Genomic DNA, 15,745 nt, shown 5'->3' on the forward strand with positions numbered 1-15,745 from the left:
TAGGTTCTGGCGTCCATCAACTTCCTCTCACTTCTCCAGTTTGGGCTCTGAATGGAAGCTGGCACCCTTTGCTAGTTTACCATCTTTTGTGGAATAGGAAGCTTCCAAAGTATTTAATTGTCACCTTATTTAGGAAACTCCAAATTGTGGGATTGCTCCAAGACATTTCTTTAAAAAGTGTGGAAGCCTCATTAGCAACTTTTAAAACACTTCTCTGATCTTAAAGAAATTTAAGAGGAAATCATGGGCTTGCTATTTACCAAGTTTTGTTTGATTGGTTGCAATTTTATTTGTATTTTGTTTTTAATAAATGAGTGCTAATGGTTAAAATTCAATATACTAGCCTTATAAGAAATATGAGAGTCATGGGCCAAAAGAAATCAACTATAGGAAGTGGAAATTCTGAATAAGACAATGAAATTCACTGCGTGATAAATATAGTCCATCAAGCAAGCTTTTAATCCCAGAGGAAAATGAATTTCTTTTTTTTTGCGGTACGCAGGCCTCTCACTGTTGTGGCCTCTCCCGTGGCGGAGCACAGGCTCCGGATGCGCAGGCTCAGCGGCCATGGCTGACGGGCCCAGTTGCTCTGCGGCATGTGGGATCTTCCCGGACCGGGGCACGAACCCGTGTCCCCTGCATCGGCAGGCGGACTCTCAACCGCTGCGCCACCAGGGAAGCCCTACATTATTCTTTTCTTGGCATGGGGATGGTGGGTAAAGGGTAGAAGTAAATTAGCCTAATTTGGAACAATTAGCATTTGTGCTTTTTTTGACAAAAGGGTTTCCAAAGCTGGGGTTGAGGGGGAAGATAGAAGCTGGGCACAGGGAGACCCTCTTTTGCCTTCGCCACCCTGAATGACACTCAATTAGTGGGCTGCTTACTCACTTGTCAGTCATTATGCTTTTCTGGAGTTGCTACGATGTGTCAGGTTCTGTTAGATGCTGGGGGTACAGAACTGAAGTATGTGGTTCAGGTAGCAGGTAGGCAGGACGTCAGGAAGCTAGAAAGACACAGCACAGCAAACCGTGAATTTCCAGTGTGTTCAGTGCCGTCATGGAGGTAAGCACAGGATCCACAGATAGGCTGTGGGAGGAGAGGAGAGGTAGACCCATCCGGGCACGGATCACATCATGCTGGCATTCCTTATTTACGAATATGTTGCATCTCAGTTACCTGTTTTCCCTAGCTCCCTGTGTAGTACCAGCTCACGAGAGGTGACAGATAATTATCAAATGAATGAATGCATAGATAAGTATTTCAGGTTTTGTAAATACCATGTAGAATGTATAAAGGATCCAATACTTTGCCTACACACACAGGTAGCAAACCAGCAGCCACAGGTTCAGTCTGACCCAGACTTTTGTCTTTGGCCCATATCGTGATTTTTAAAAACTTTGTACTACATTGGACTTTAAAATATGATGTTGGACTTCTCTTCAAAGATCAGCATAATATCTGGCAACACTGCACACTTATTCCAGAATACTGACTGGTTGGCACTGGGTAGGACCTATATTTTCCTATTGAGCACAAGCCCTGAGGTGGCCGTGTCCCCACCTGTCATACTGCGTGAGCCTGTGCACCTCACCCAGACATCTACTCTCACGTGTGCTGCTGACTTGGCTCCTGGAAGCATTTGATTCTGGGTCCTGTCATTCACAGGAGTGGAGAATATAGCAGGTATAACTGAGGGAACCAGGGAAGGATTTCTGGAGTTCTAGGGGCCTTCGAAAGCACAGCATGTGCAGCTGAAGAGAGGGAGGCCGGCCTGGGGGGAGGAGATCCTAAATACTAAAGGTGGAAGCTCTGGCTAGGTGATGGCTGAGGACGAGGTGGCCAGGCCTCTGGTTTCCCTCCTGAGAAAGGAGATTTTCTTTTTTTTGAGAAATTAAAAAATACATTTATTTACTTAATCTTATACATAGTATCAATAGTGTGTATATGTCAATCCCAGACATATACACACTATTGATACTATGTATAAATAGATAACTAGTGAGAACCTACTGTATAGCACAGGGAACTCTACTCAGTGCTCTGTGGTGACCTAAACGGGAAGGAAATCCAAAAAAGAGGGGATATATGTATACTTATAGATGATTCACTTTGCTGTACAGTAGAAACTAACACAACATTGTAAAGAAATTATACTCCAATAAAAACTTTTAAAAAAAGAAAAGACAATGTAAAATGGAATTCCTTTGTGAACTGAATATACTGCATATTTCTCCTGTAAAAAAAATTTTTTTAATTTAAAAATACATTTATTAAGTCATTCAAAAAGCAATAATAAGCCCATTATATGGTAATAAGCCCATTATATGGTAACATGAAAAACATATTTTTACAAAATGATTATATTTCCTAAAACAAAAACTTTAGTGATAAGAGTGGCATTATTTTACATTTCTGCAAATATCTTTATGTTTAGCTTAATAGAAGACAGCTGGTGTTTGTTTCTGTATTCAGCCTATAGTGATATGTTGTTTTGATTGAAGTATAAGAAGAAAGTAGACTCACACAGAGATGGAATCAGACAAGGGAGGAGTATTTTAATAGACTTCTCAGATAATTATGGCTGTCCTTCTTTAATACTATACTCCCAACTTAACAAGTGGTAGGTTTTGGGCATATTTTTTTAATTTTTATTTTATATTGGAGTATCGTTGCTTAGCAATGTTGTGCTAGTTTCAGGTGTACAGCAAAGCGATTCAGTTTTACATACACATGTACCTATTCTTTTTCAAATTCTTTTCCCACTTAGGTTATTACAGAATGTTGAACAGAGTTCCCTGTGCTCTACAGTAGGTCCTTGTTGGTTATCTATGTTAAATATAGAGAAAGGAGATTTTCCATCAGCCCTGGGTTTCCATAGGGGACTTGGAATGTAGTGCCCATCTGTTAAGGTTCTTTCAGGAGAAGTAAGGATTGCTAGAGTTCCAAGGAAACCTGACTCCTGTGATTCACCACTGCATTTTGCACTGGAAGAAACTGAGGCCGAGAGAGGGGAAGTGCCTTGGCCAAAGTCATACAGCAAGGTCGGGAGCAAGGTCAACTCCTGCTCTATTTTACTTCCTTCACCAGAGAAATCAAGGAAAAGGGAAGGAGGGAGAAAAGGCAGGTGTGAGGAGATAGAAAAATATGAACCAGTGCTCTGCTTTTAGGCTAATCAGAACTTTGAATTCAGAGAGTTTCTTCTTTTCTTTCAAGAAAGAAATGTGTTTTTATAATCCGACTTCAATGGCTGGTGGGAAAAAGTCCTTCGAGTCCCCAAGGACTGTTAAGAAAACTGCCATTAAATTCTAGTCTTCAGAGCTGTCTGAGTCATAATAACTGTAACAAACTCTGGGAGTGTGTGTTTTCTTGGGATTTCTCTTTTGGCCAGTCATGTGAGAAATAGGGAAGGGGCGGCAAGAAGGAATAGGCAAGTTTTACTAGCATAATAAGAAAAGGTACAAATTGGGATAATTTCATAATTAAGCGTAGCCTCTCTGGGTCTGGTGAAGATTCACTTCGCTATACAGTGGCAACTAACACAACATTGTGAAACAACTATACCCCACTAAAAATAAACAAATAAAAAGTAAATAAATAAGCTGTCAAGACATACAAAAAAGAAACTATATTTGCAGAATTCCAGAGGAAAAAGGTGTTAGGAGAATGAGTAGGATTGGGTTTGCGGTGGGGAAGGAGGAGGTAGACTATATACGGTACATATGGCAACGTGTCCCTTCCCAGGGAGGAATATGTACATACGTAGGTTCCCTTTGCTGGGAAAGCTTTTCCCCACATCCAACCCTAACCATCCCAACACCCTTGGGATGTGCTGAGGCAGTTATCCTTCAGGGCTCAGCTGAAATGTTCCCTTGGGACCCTGAACTTCCCCATCGTAATATTCATCACACTTGCAATTAATTATTTGTGTCATTAGTTTCTTTCTTCCAGGCTTTCCTGCTGCAGGGTAAGCTCCACTAATGACTACAGTGTCTGTATCTGTTTCGCTCATGACTAACAGTGTAGAGCCCATAGTAGACACTCAATCAGTATTTAGTGAAAGGCTTTAGGACATCTTCCCTGCCTCTAATCCCTCATAATCTTTATGGAGACCATCCAGAGGGCAGCTAAGCAGGAGAGAGGCTTTCAGTACAGCTGTTCCTGGCCTCCCCTCCCTCCCGATACTACCCTGGCACATCACATCTTCAAACTGCTTAAAGAGACAGGCTTAGCAGACAGGGAGTTTGTTGGACTGGGTCTAAACAAATGCAGAAATAACTTCTAAAGGCGCTGACTGCCATGCAAGAAGTGAGCCCAGTTGAGAGAACTCCCACCCCGGTGTGGACATGTGTCTGAGCAGGAGAGAAAGGTCCCACCCACAAGTGAACTGAGAACCCAGTGATTTCAGATGTGACCCCAAAATGCCATCTTAAGGACTTGGTTCTCTGTTGAGCTGCTTCTCTCTTAAGTAACTCGACAGCCCAAGCTCTGAGCAAGTGTTGGAGGTTAGCTGATTTCACCAGGGTATCGATTCTCCTTAAAGATTCTCTAATGTAAAAGTAAACATCTGCAAACTGAAGTTCTGGAGTTCTCGGTAACAACTTTCTGTCCACACACCCCAGAGCACGCTGGCTAACAACCCCCCAGGGAGGCACCTCTACAGCTTGCAAAGCGCTTTTTACACACCTGCTATCAGATCCTCACATATACATGAGGCATTTTCATCATCATATGATGTATGTGGTACTAGCACTCTCATACCTATTTTATGGCTGTTTCAACGAATGCCCACAAAGTTTAGGAAGCCTGCCGCCGGTCACCCAGCCAGCTCAAGCCAGAGCTGGGGTCTGGAAGGGCCGTTGTCCCGGCCACCTGCCAGTTCCCTCTTGCCTGTCTTATAAAGCTGAGGTTTTCCCAAGGGAACCAGTTGATGTTGGAAACTGAAGTGTTGCCTTCCAGCAGGCCGGGGGACCTGGACGTTAGCCTTTGAGCGTGGGATCAAACCTGATCATCTCCGGTTGTGATCAAGAAAAGGAAAACCTCCCCGTGGGCCAAAAACATTGTTATGAAGCTCGCCGACAGGGCCCCGGCCTTCGGTGCCCTTGGTGTGTGGGGTATGGTGGTGTCCAGCTCGGCATGTTGCCCTGGGCACTTTGCACTTGCAGAGGAGGGGACAGGGGGACAGCGTGTGGGAACACAACCCGGGACTGGCTCAGGATGGAAGGTCACTGCGGGGGGCGGGGGGAGCAGGGGCCGGTGGGTACAGAGAAAGAAGGCAGGAGCCAGGCCTGGTTTTCAAAATCAGCCTCTAGGGCTTCCCTGGTGGCGCAGCGGTTGAGAGTCCGCCTGACGATGCAGCGGACACGGGTTCGTGCCCCGGTCCGGGAAGATCCCACATGCCGCGGAGCGGCTGGGCCCGTGAGCCATGGCCGCTGAGCCTGCGCGTCCGGAGCCTGTGCTCCGCCACGGGAGAGGCCACAACAGTGAGAGACCCGCGTACCGAAAAAAAAAAAAAAAAAAAAAAAAAAATCAGCCTCCAGCCTGTTGTCCTCAAAAGAGGAGACCTCAGTCCCGGCACAAAATAAAAGGGTGGTGGGAGCAAATGAGGTTGCTTCTCTCAGTTGTTTATTTTTCCTCCCTCGTTTCCGCTGGTTTTCCTCCAGCCTCAATCCCCCTGGCCTCTGGTTTCCCGCCACTATCTGGTTAATAACCTCCCACATCAGCCTGCTCAGCCCCCCTCGGCTCCCCCTGCAATCTCTTCTCCAGGCTTTGCTGAGGCTGTATTTACCCACACACAGGATTTCCGTAGGTGGTAACCACAGGGCCTGGTGGCTCCGGCGCTGTCCCTCCTCCCCTCATGAAGGTCTATTTACAGCCAAGGAAGAATTCCAATCCCCCCCCCTCAAGAATGTGACGGTCCTTAGACGTCTCTCCTACGCCAACAGCCAGCTCTTGGTAAGATCACTCACCCTCACACCCGTCCCTCCCCGGTCTCCTCAAATGCAGAGACGAGAGATAAGGTACACAGGTGAGTTAACCAAGGTAGGTGGCTCACTCACTCACGAACCTCCAGGCCGAGGGTCGTGGGGCGGGACCTCCGGACGCCTCCCCGTCTGGGCTCCCATCATATCACAGGCCTTGTCAATCCAGATCCCACAGAAAGGGGATACGGCATCCCCGGCAGACATCCTCGCGAAACACGCCCCCACCCCACTGCGTTTATTCCTTCCAGGACCGTTCACTCAACACTCAGAGAAGTATCCACCTCACAGGGTGATTTGCTTTTTGTTTAGCTGTGTATGGATGGGTGATGCACGTTCAGAAAAGTGCGCAAGTCGGCAGCCCAGTCAAGTTTCACAACGTGGACGTACTGAGTTAATCAGTACCCAGATGAGAATGTTTCCCACCTCCAGAAGCCCCTTCCTATACCCCAACCCGGCCGCTGCCTACCGTCTCTCACCCCCAGCCCCCAGCACCCAGCATCCCGACTTCTGACACCACACATCAGTTTTGCCTCATGGGTTTTACACTTAAGAAGCTGGATTCCAGAGATGCACAGACAAGACTTTTAATTTTTCTCCATCAACAATATCTGGGAGGCAGGAGTCTTGTTGAGCCAGCTCTGGGTGTTCTATTTTATTTTCAACTCTCAGGATCCCTAATTCCCTAACACCACATAACTGTGAGGAATTTTAGGGAAGGAGTTATCTACGTGAGAAACCCTGCAGTGGGCAGCGTGCCAAGTGTGGAGGAAAAGTGGAATGAGATAAATAAGATGAAGGCGTTGTGAAGAGATAGGGACCACATGAAGCTGAGGCCTCCAGGAGGGCGGGGTGGGGGGGGGGGGAGGTAGGGGGATGGGGACTGCAAAGGTGGCAGGAAACTGAAACACATGCTAATATTTTCACCAAAGCGAGAGAGAAAAGAGTTCCAACCGCTCCCAGCCGTCTTCAGCCCATCCTTGCCTCTTTTCACTTTTTTCTCTATTTCTGGAGATGCTATTTTAAGCAAAGCCGTACTCCCTACCTCTTTACTTTAAACACCCGCTGAAAACAGAAGTATAACATACGCCACATTTGTAATTTGTGTGTGTGTGTGTGTGTGTGTGTGTGTGTGTACGGTAAAACATACATGACAAAATTTACCCTAGTGATATCTAGGACATTCAAAATATTGTGCAACCATCACCACTATATGGATCCAGAACCTTTGTATCACCCCAAAAGGACACCTCATACTCATTAAGCAGCCACTCTCCTTCCTCAAAACCATGTTCAGATGCCACCAAGTAGGTGGCAATGCCTTCACTAGATGTGTGTTGTCCAGGCCTCCTCCAATCTTGTCAAAAGGAATGCATATCTTCTCTCTTTCATACAAGGCCCACATACGTAAATTTAAATTTTCTGGTAGCCATGCTAAAAAGGTAAAAAGAAACAGGTGAAAGTAATTTTAATACTTTATCTAATCCATTTTTATGGCTGAGTAGTAGTCTGTCGTATATCTATACCACACCTTCTGTATCCGTTCATCTGTCGATGGACATTTAGGTTGTTTCCATTTGCAACAACATGGACGGACCCAGAGATTGTCATACTAAGTGAAGTAAGTCAGAAAGAGAAAGACAAATACCATATGATATCACTTATATGTGGAATCTAAAATATGGCATAAAGGAACTTATCTACAGTACAGACTTGTGGTTGCCAAGGGGGTTGGGGGGTAGGGGAGGGATGGAGTGGGAGGGTGGGATTAGCAGATACAAACTATTATACACAAATGGATAAACAACAAGGTCCTAAAGTATAGCACAGGGAACTAGATTCAATATGCTGTAATAAACCATAATGGAAAAGAATATGAAAAAGAATATAGACACATATATACGTATAACTGAATCACTGCTGTACAGCAGAAATTAACACATTATAAAACAACTATACTTCAATAAAATAAATTTTTAAAAATAACTTCTTTAATCCAATATTTCCAAACTGTTATCATTTCATCACATCATCATTATAAAAATGATTGCTGAGCTATCTTGCACTCTTTCATTTGCACTAAGTCTTTGAAATCAGGTGTGTATCTCTCACATACCATACATCTCCACTGGACCAGCCACATTTCAGAAGCCCCACGTGGCTAATGGTTACTGTGTTAGGTGGTGCGGCTCTAAACAGTTTGTAGAATGCTATCAATATGCCAAGTCATCTTTTTAAGGGTGGTTATTAAATACTGAAACGTTTTGAGGCTACAGTTTTGTTTTTAATACAAATTTATTTTCTTCATTATGAAAAATAATATACTTGGAAACTGTGGAAAGAAAAATTACCCCTAAGCAGCAGTACAAGCAAAACTATAATCACTTTTTGACACTCCACATGTCATGACTTCTTTGTAGTTTTTTCTCATCGTTTTGTGCCCCATACAGCGATGTTACCACCACTTTGAAGTGGAAACTGAAGGCCCGTATGACCATTTACCAGAGGCAACAACGCAGCTTTCCCCAGTCTTGAGGAGGTTTGTGAACTAGCTTGTGTCTAAGATTCCTTCCAACCCAAACATGCCAGGGTACTAGGATGTCGTTCGTCCCTTCCACCTAACAGACACACACAGACACACAGACACATACACACATACACACACACAGAGCCCAGGTCTTCCGTTCTACCCCGTAGAACAGTCTGAAAAGAGTAAGATCACCTCTACTCAGCCTTGCTAACTCTCTGGGAAAACACAGAGATCTAAACGGAAGCACTTTTATTTAGCATTCATGCTCAGAAAGAAGAAAGCCTAGCAGAAACCTGACTCAGTATCCAAGAATGTAAAAACATTTCTTTTTAGATTCCCAGCAGCTTCATGCCACAATGCCCCAAGCTGGGAAAAAAAAAAAAGGTGCCATTTCATATGTTTATAGCAACATCTGATTTAATATTATACAGTTTTGCTTAGTCACAAACCAGAACAAATACTTTCAGATTTATTACATCCTTCCATTCAGAGACTCTATAATCATAGTTAATAATGCAGCCATTCCACAGCCAAAGAAAGAAGGTTTCTAATTTTGGGGACCAAAGATTCCTGAGAGGCAGGTTATTTTCAAGAAGGATTTAAGGTTTTCAAACTCTCAATGAAGCTTGAAATTCATCTTTTCCAGTTCACATGAAAAGAGTTTCCTCTGAATATTGGCTGGGAGGTAGAAAGAGAGGAAAAACCAGTTGACAGACAGAATCTCCCAGAGCTTTTATAGAATGTGGCAATCGCTCACCAGCATTCCCAATCCTTACCTTGTCTCGCAAATGAAAACAAAATAAACACAAAGCAAACAGACAGACACAAAAACCATACCATTGACTCCCATGTTCTTTGCGCTGTTAATGCTGTATTTTGGGCTTCCTTCTTACTCGTTGATTCATTAAAAGGCACAAATTGATTTTTAAAAGAAGCAGATATTCTGACAAAGCATACTTTCTTATTATTCCCCCATGCATACATTCCCACGCAGGCATTTGTCACACGTCTGTACACGATTGTTCTGCCCCAAGCCTTGCCCGTTCCTGCCTAATTAATTCAGGATTAGTTACTGACGTGGAGAGTTAACCAGCTGTGCGAAGGTCCAGCCAGGTTGTGTCTTCAGGGCTCGGCTCTCTCTCAGGGCACAGGTGTCCTCTGTTGCATCCAGATGTGGGTGCTCTGTGGTCCTCTGAGGGGTGGGGGATGCGTGTTTGGATTAGCATGGGCACGTCGCCCAACGTGGGCGCGTCATGTTAAACCTCAATGCATTCTAGTGAGTTCCATCTCTCAGAGAAAGCCAGGATTTGTCCCTCCAGTATTTCTTTACACACCATTAAAGAGAATGCCAATGTTAAAGCAGGGTAAGAAGGTGTCAGTGAGAACTTAGTCTGCAGGGAATCAGTTAAGAGTCTAGAAGAGTCTGGGGCCCTTATAAAACTGAGGATTCCTAGGTTCCACCACAGACCTGCCACGTTGGGATATCAGGGGGTCAGATACAGGAATAGTCTGAGCAAAATTCTTAGGTGATTCACACACACACTGCAGCCTACACACACCGGTCTTAAAGTTCCCTTCATTAAGTCATAAGCAAATACATCGAAACGAGACTGTAGCATTAAATCAGGTTCCAGTTGAAGATACTACCGCTCTTTGAATGAATTCTTGCTAACAGATTTTTAGCGGCACGTTGCCAGAAATCAAAAGGCTTGAGTTCTGTTCTAGCCCATCACCTATAACGTGGGCAAGTTACTTAACCTTTTCAAACCTCCCTGACACTGAGTTATGCAACTAGGGGCAAGTGTGATTACAATACTGAAACAGCTTACAAAAGGCTTTCCCATCCATCCACCTCACTGGATTGTCAGGAGGATTAAACAGTGTGCAGTGGATGAACTCTCTCTGCAGACTTCATGGCACCTGACAAAGGCACAGCACAATTAAGAGTGTGGACATAGTTTCAGATGAAACACCCTATTTTTTTTTTTTTTTGAGGTCAAATTATCTGTTTTATTACTGATAAAGGCTAGGCTAGAGGGTGTGGTTAGGAATATAGAGGCAATGGAATTTCTTCTTTTTTTTTTTTTTTTTTTCTCTCAGTTTAAAATTTATCCACCAAGCCTCAGACAGCACTGGGCAGTTATGGGTCTCTCCCGACTAGGACAGGGTTTTTCTGCCAAGCTCACCACTTGAACAAAGGAGACTTGAGTTCCAGCAGCTTGAAGGCAGGCAGATCCCAGGAAGGAAGGGGGAGGAGAAACAGCAGAACTCAACTGCTACCCCCAAGTTTACCAAGCATTTCTCTCCTGAGAAGGAGAATGAGAGGAAGTGGGAAGGGGCCAAGACTAACTAATGCCCCTCCGTTGGATGCGTTGGGGATAAGTGCGATTATAATACTCAAGCAGCCTGAGGGAAGTTACGATCTCTGCCCCCAAATTACTCAACTTTTTGTACTTTGAACCCATTGGGCTCAATCATTATGCCTATGGTCAACCAGGAGGGGTACCACATCTTCAGAGAGGGAATCACCCTCCACCCCCAAACCAGCCACTGCTCCACTATAGATCTTCCTGGGCAGGCAGTGTGCATTTTTCTCCTATGAGTTTCCAAGTTGGGTCAGTGAGATACATTGTTTTTCAAGGGCTTTCTATAGTCAAGAAGAAAAAAGGTAGTTTCTCTTCAATTTTCCATCTCAAGTTATTTCAAGCTACATTGACCAACATAGCCTATCAGAGGTTAGGCAGTAAAATCATGATATCATAATTTATGATATCATAAAAGTACCCCCAAAATGAAATGCCAACAATACGATGTTCTACACTTGAACTTAACCTTCTCAGGATCAAATTACCAGGGAGTCCCAGGTCCAAACTTTAATCCCCTTACAAGATCCAAAGAAGTGAAAAGAAGAAATGAAAGCCTGAAGTCAAATTATCTCACTCTCAATCAAGATCAAGTTCAAAGACATTCCATTTCAATTTCTTATTCTCTTTAGCCTCAGCAAGAAGAGTTCTTGATGCTCTGGGTGGGGTTGAGTTGCTGTCAGCAGCTATAGCCTGGGCTGGCTTTCCAGGAAGGGGTCTTAGAGTTTGGATTAATTCAGCTCCAAGCCTTTCATGTGCCTCACTTTCTTTTCTTCTTTATTATTATTTTAAAATTGTGGTAAAATACGCATAACTTAAAATTTACCCTCTTAACCATTTTTAAGTGCACAGTTCAGTAGTGTTAAGTATTTTCGTGTTGTGCTACCATCACCACCATCCATCTCCAGAACTCTTTTCATCTTGCAAAACTGAAACCCTGCGCCCATTAAACAATAACTACCATCCCCTCTCCCCCAGCCCCTGGCAACCACAATTCTTCTTTCTGTTTCTACGAATTTGACTACACTAGATACCTCGTGTGCGTAGAATCATACGGTATTTGTCCTTTTGTGACTAGCTGATTTCACTTAGCATAATGTCCTTAAGGTTCATCCACGCTGTAGCATGTGTCAGACTTTTTTTCCTTTTTAAGGCTGAATAACATTCCATTGTACAGGTATAGCACATTTGTTCACCCATTTGTCTGTCAATGGGCATTCAGGTTGTCCGTTTGGCTATTGGCAATAGTGCTGCTATGAACATGGGGGTAAGTGCCTCACTTTTCAAAAAGACCAAAAAGTTTAGAACACACAGGAGATTATCATGGCACTGTCCTCACACCAATTTAGAAAATAACCCAATCCCCTGTAGAAAAGTTTCAGGCAAAAAGTCACATTTCCAAAGCCCAATATGTGCTTTTGTCAAAGGCTATAGCAGATTGAGAAGGGAAGATCCTTCTCTTTAGAAGATTCCTCTAAGGGAAGAAGGGTAAATGGTTTTATCTGAAGTGCTCATCAGTCATTGCTAGGTGACTGTAATCCACATGGAGTTTAATGATAGTACCGTGTTTACCGAATCTGGGGGAGATGAACTCACCCCTATAAACAGTCTGCTCGCTCAGAGAGTAGCATGTGAGACATTACTGCCTGAAACACAATTTTATGGTTCAAAATAAAAACATAATTGAACAGGGTTTCTTAAAACAAGCATTTATTTTCTGCCTGAGAAGTTTGAAATGTGGATACTGCCAAAAAAGGCCCACACTTCTGAACGTAGTGTAACGAAGATGAAAAGTATTTGACCCGTCGTACAGCTCACGCCCAGAACATCATCTGCCAACATACGGATTGCCAACTGGAATATGCAAAATGTCAGACACACATCTGTGGAAAAGGGCCTCTCCCCACAGGAAACAAGATGTTGGGGCAGGATGATTAATATAATTAAAACTTGAAGACACAGCGTGATACAGGGAAATACAGTTGACCAACACATGGTTGAGACTTGAAATCTGTAGTTTCTTTCTTTTCAAAAGCCCTGAGAGCATAGTGAGAATACAGCTTTAAGAACTAAGATTCACCCCACCAGGCATTAACGGTGTCCAGAAACTATGTGAGCAATCTTACTTGACATCCCCAAGACGTTAATATCTGTCCAACGCCAACGCCAAACTAGAGGGGGAAACATGTTAATTTTCTCAGCCTTCTGATAGCACTATACAAGATCTCTTAGCCCCACAAAAAGCTCCAAATATATTCTCTAGGACTTCAGCTGCCTTAAAATATAGGCTTGCATTTATCTTGGCCACATTAACGAGATCTGTTTGACCAATACATTTATATTTATGATGACTAAGGGCAGATTATGGTTGTTAAAATTTGTCCTCGGGACATGAAAACACTCCTCTGTCATTAATACATTCTGTAATATAAACTATGATGTCAGGTCAACGTAAAGGGTAAAGATGTTCCGAAAGTATGCACACATCATTTTTTAAAGCAATTGAGCCTAATGGAATAACAAAGGTCATCATAACAAACCATTACAGCCTTGGTCTTGGCAACTCTGGCCACAGAAGAATCTCCAAGAAACGATCATCATTCCTCCAATGTTATGGCATCCAGACGACAGGGATGGCTCTCAAATGAGTCATACGGGCTCAGATCCTCGGTAGCTATGTGAGCGCGGGACGATCAATTATTCATGTGTTTACAAAGAGCTTTCCTCGTTGATGTTAACCAGAGCTGCTTGCAAAGAAGAGCTCTCCAGCTGTCCTCGGCCGTCCTGGGCCTCCAACTAACAAGCTGCTTTAATTGCTGGCAAGTCATCTGGAAGGTGCCCCTCCCCTAGACTTTATTAGGTGTAAAAATACTAATCAGAAATAATTATGACAACAAGTATTTATAGTATTCCCAGCAAACTGCCAAAGGGAGACATTGAACTTGGACTTGACATAGATCCCACCGAGCTCCACAAAGAGTGGATGGAGTCTGAACCGTTGAAGATACAGGTCAGGGACTAGAAGAGGGGCTAGAGAGGATGATGAAGGGGAAGAATCAGGGGCTGTGGGCTTCGTGAGGGAGACACAGGGAAGAACCGTCTAAAATGCTCAATGAAGGTAAAGGAGCGTGACAGAGAACCACCAGAGAGGCCTCCTCCACGTGGCAGGAGCCCTTTATCTCCTTCACCCTTCCCACGAACACACCTCCCCCGCTAAGCATGACCGCTCACCCCTGGCTGGTGCTTCCTCTAGAGATCAATGCAGGGCTTCCCAAAAGATGACCAGACATAGACCTCTGGGGAGGGTCGTGTTAAACACAAATAGAATTCTTCACTGCAGGTCAATCTAGAGCCTTCTACAGGCTGCTGGGCCTTTGGAAGAGGAGTGAGGCATGCAGGACTTCCCAAAGGTATTGGTCCACGGAATTCTTTTTTTAGGAGCATCCTTGCAGGCAGACTTTCAGAACACCCTGGACCAGTAAAACTTAGGGAAGTGCAGTGTTATCAACAGGTCTGAGAGCCACTCTGGCATCTTTGAGTGACTCTAAAATACCTGCTCTCGGCCACCACGGATTGCTTGCACTTGTCACACTCTCAGAGTTCTGGGGGCACCTGCCTGCGGTCACTGTTGGTGACAGACTCATAAGTGGCTTCTCAAAGTCACGCTTGGCTAGTCAAACTCGCCTGGCCTCTGCACACAGTTCTAGCAAACTGGCAGCCCTCCCCCAAGGTCATCTCGGCACCCCGTTATCACTAAGGGCAGAAGGAGACGAGGAGTGTTTCTCGTTGCTGGACAGCTGCCTAATTTCCATCAGGCTCACCCCGATGTCTTCCCGCCCTTGTGTGTAAGTTGCTGCTTCCCTCTCCCATTTGGGAAGTTCTCACTTTTTCTGGGGAACATCTGGGAAAGTGAGCCTTTAAGCAGTCTGCCTAGGCTCTTTCCCACGTGGTTGTTGGCAAGATCTCCAGCTGTGGGCTTGTAACTGTCTGCTGTGACTGCACCGAGACGCCACCCAGAATGAAACGCACAACGGCGGTGGATGTTTTGGCCTGACCCTGAAAGTCCATCGTCTGCAGCTATAAGGAGAACTTTCTGAGGGTCTGCGATGGTCTACATTCCCGACCTGATATTTCAAGTGGAAGTGTGTGCAGAGGTTCAGTATCCAAAGTAAACCAGACATCAGCCCTGCCTTTGGCATTAACCAACTCATTAAATATAAAATAAACACAAGTAAATGGCTTTTAAATCTCACTGACAGAAAGCTTGGCAACTACTCTGAGATTCTAGAGGTCATTGGAACTTCTGTCTTTAAACTGGAATCTTCCTCACACTCTGAGTAGCAGAAGGAGACTCCAGACAAATGAGGGAGGTGTTAGGGTTAGAGCCCCCTTCCACTGGAGGACTCCCCTGCAGTACACGGAAGGACAGGGTCTGCGTGAGTGTGTGGCCTTTGAAACAGATTGAGTCCCTGGGGAAGTGGCTGTTACTATTGACAAGGGGTTAGAAGTTCAGGTCGAAGGCATTCAGCTTGCCACTGGTTATAAATATCTCGGGATATCCACCGAACCAACCTTGAGTTTCTCATCAGTGCCTAACTGTTGGCTGCTCTCAGAGAATCGACATTCACGTGGTTTCCTAAATCCTGTGTGCATTCTGCCATGGGTTCACAGGGTCCCATTAGTAATGGCACTTGCTGAACTCTTATTTTTGCCTTAATCTATCTGTAGTTTCAGCATAAAGTGGATCTATTGGGGAAGGTGATGGGCCAAGGTTAACTGATTAATTATTCTAATTGCACTTCAAGCCAAGTGTGTGAAAAACAAATTGCAATACATTCACCAACCAGAATACATATGTGCACCTGTTACCTTGT

General features: G+C 44.3%; 1 pseudogene; it reads right to left on the reverse strand.

The window, feature by feature from the left end:
* Positions 1–7,259: 7,259 nt before the first annotated feature.
* LOC116745612 lies at positions 7,260–7,377 on the reverse strand (annotated as a pseudogene).
* Positions 7,378–15,745: the final 8,368 nt, after the last annotated feature.

This window comes from Phocoena sinus, chromosome 1, assembly GCF_008692025.1.
Source record: "Phocoena sinus isolate mPhoSin1 chromosome 1, mPhoSin1.pri, whole genome shotgun sequence".
Classification (NCBI taxonomy): domain Eukaryota; kingdom Metazoa; phylum Chordata; class Mammalia; order Artiodactyla; family Phocoenidae; genus Phocoena; species Phocoena sinus.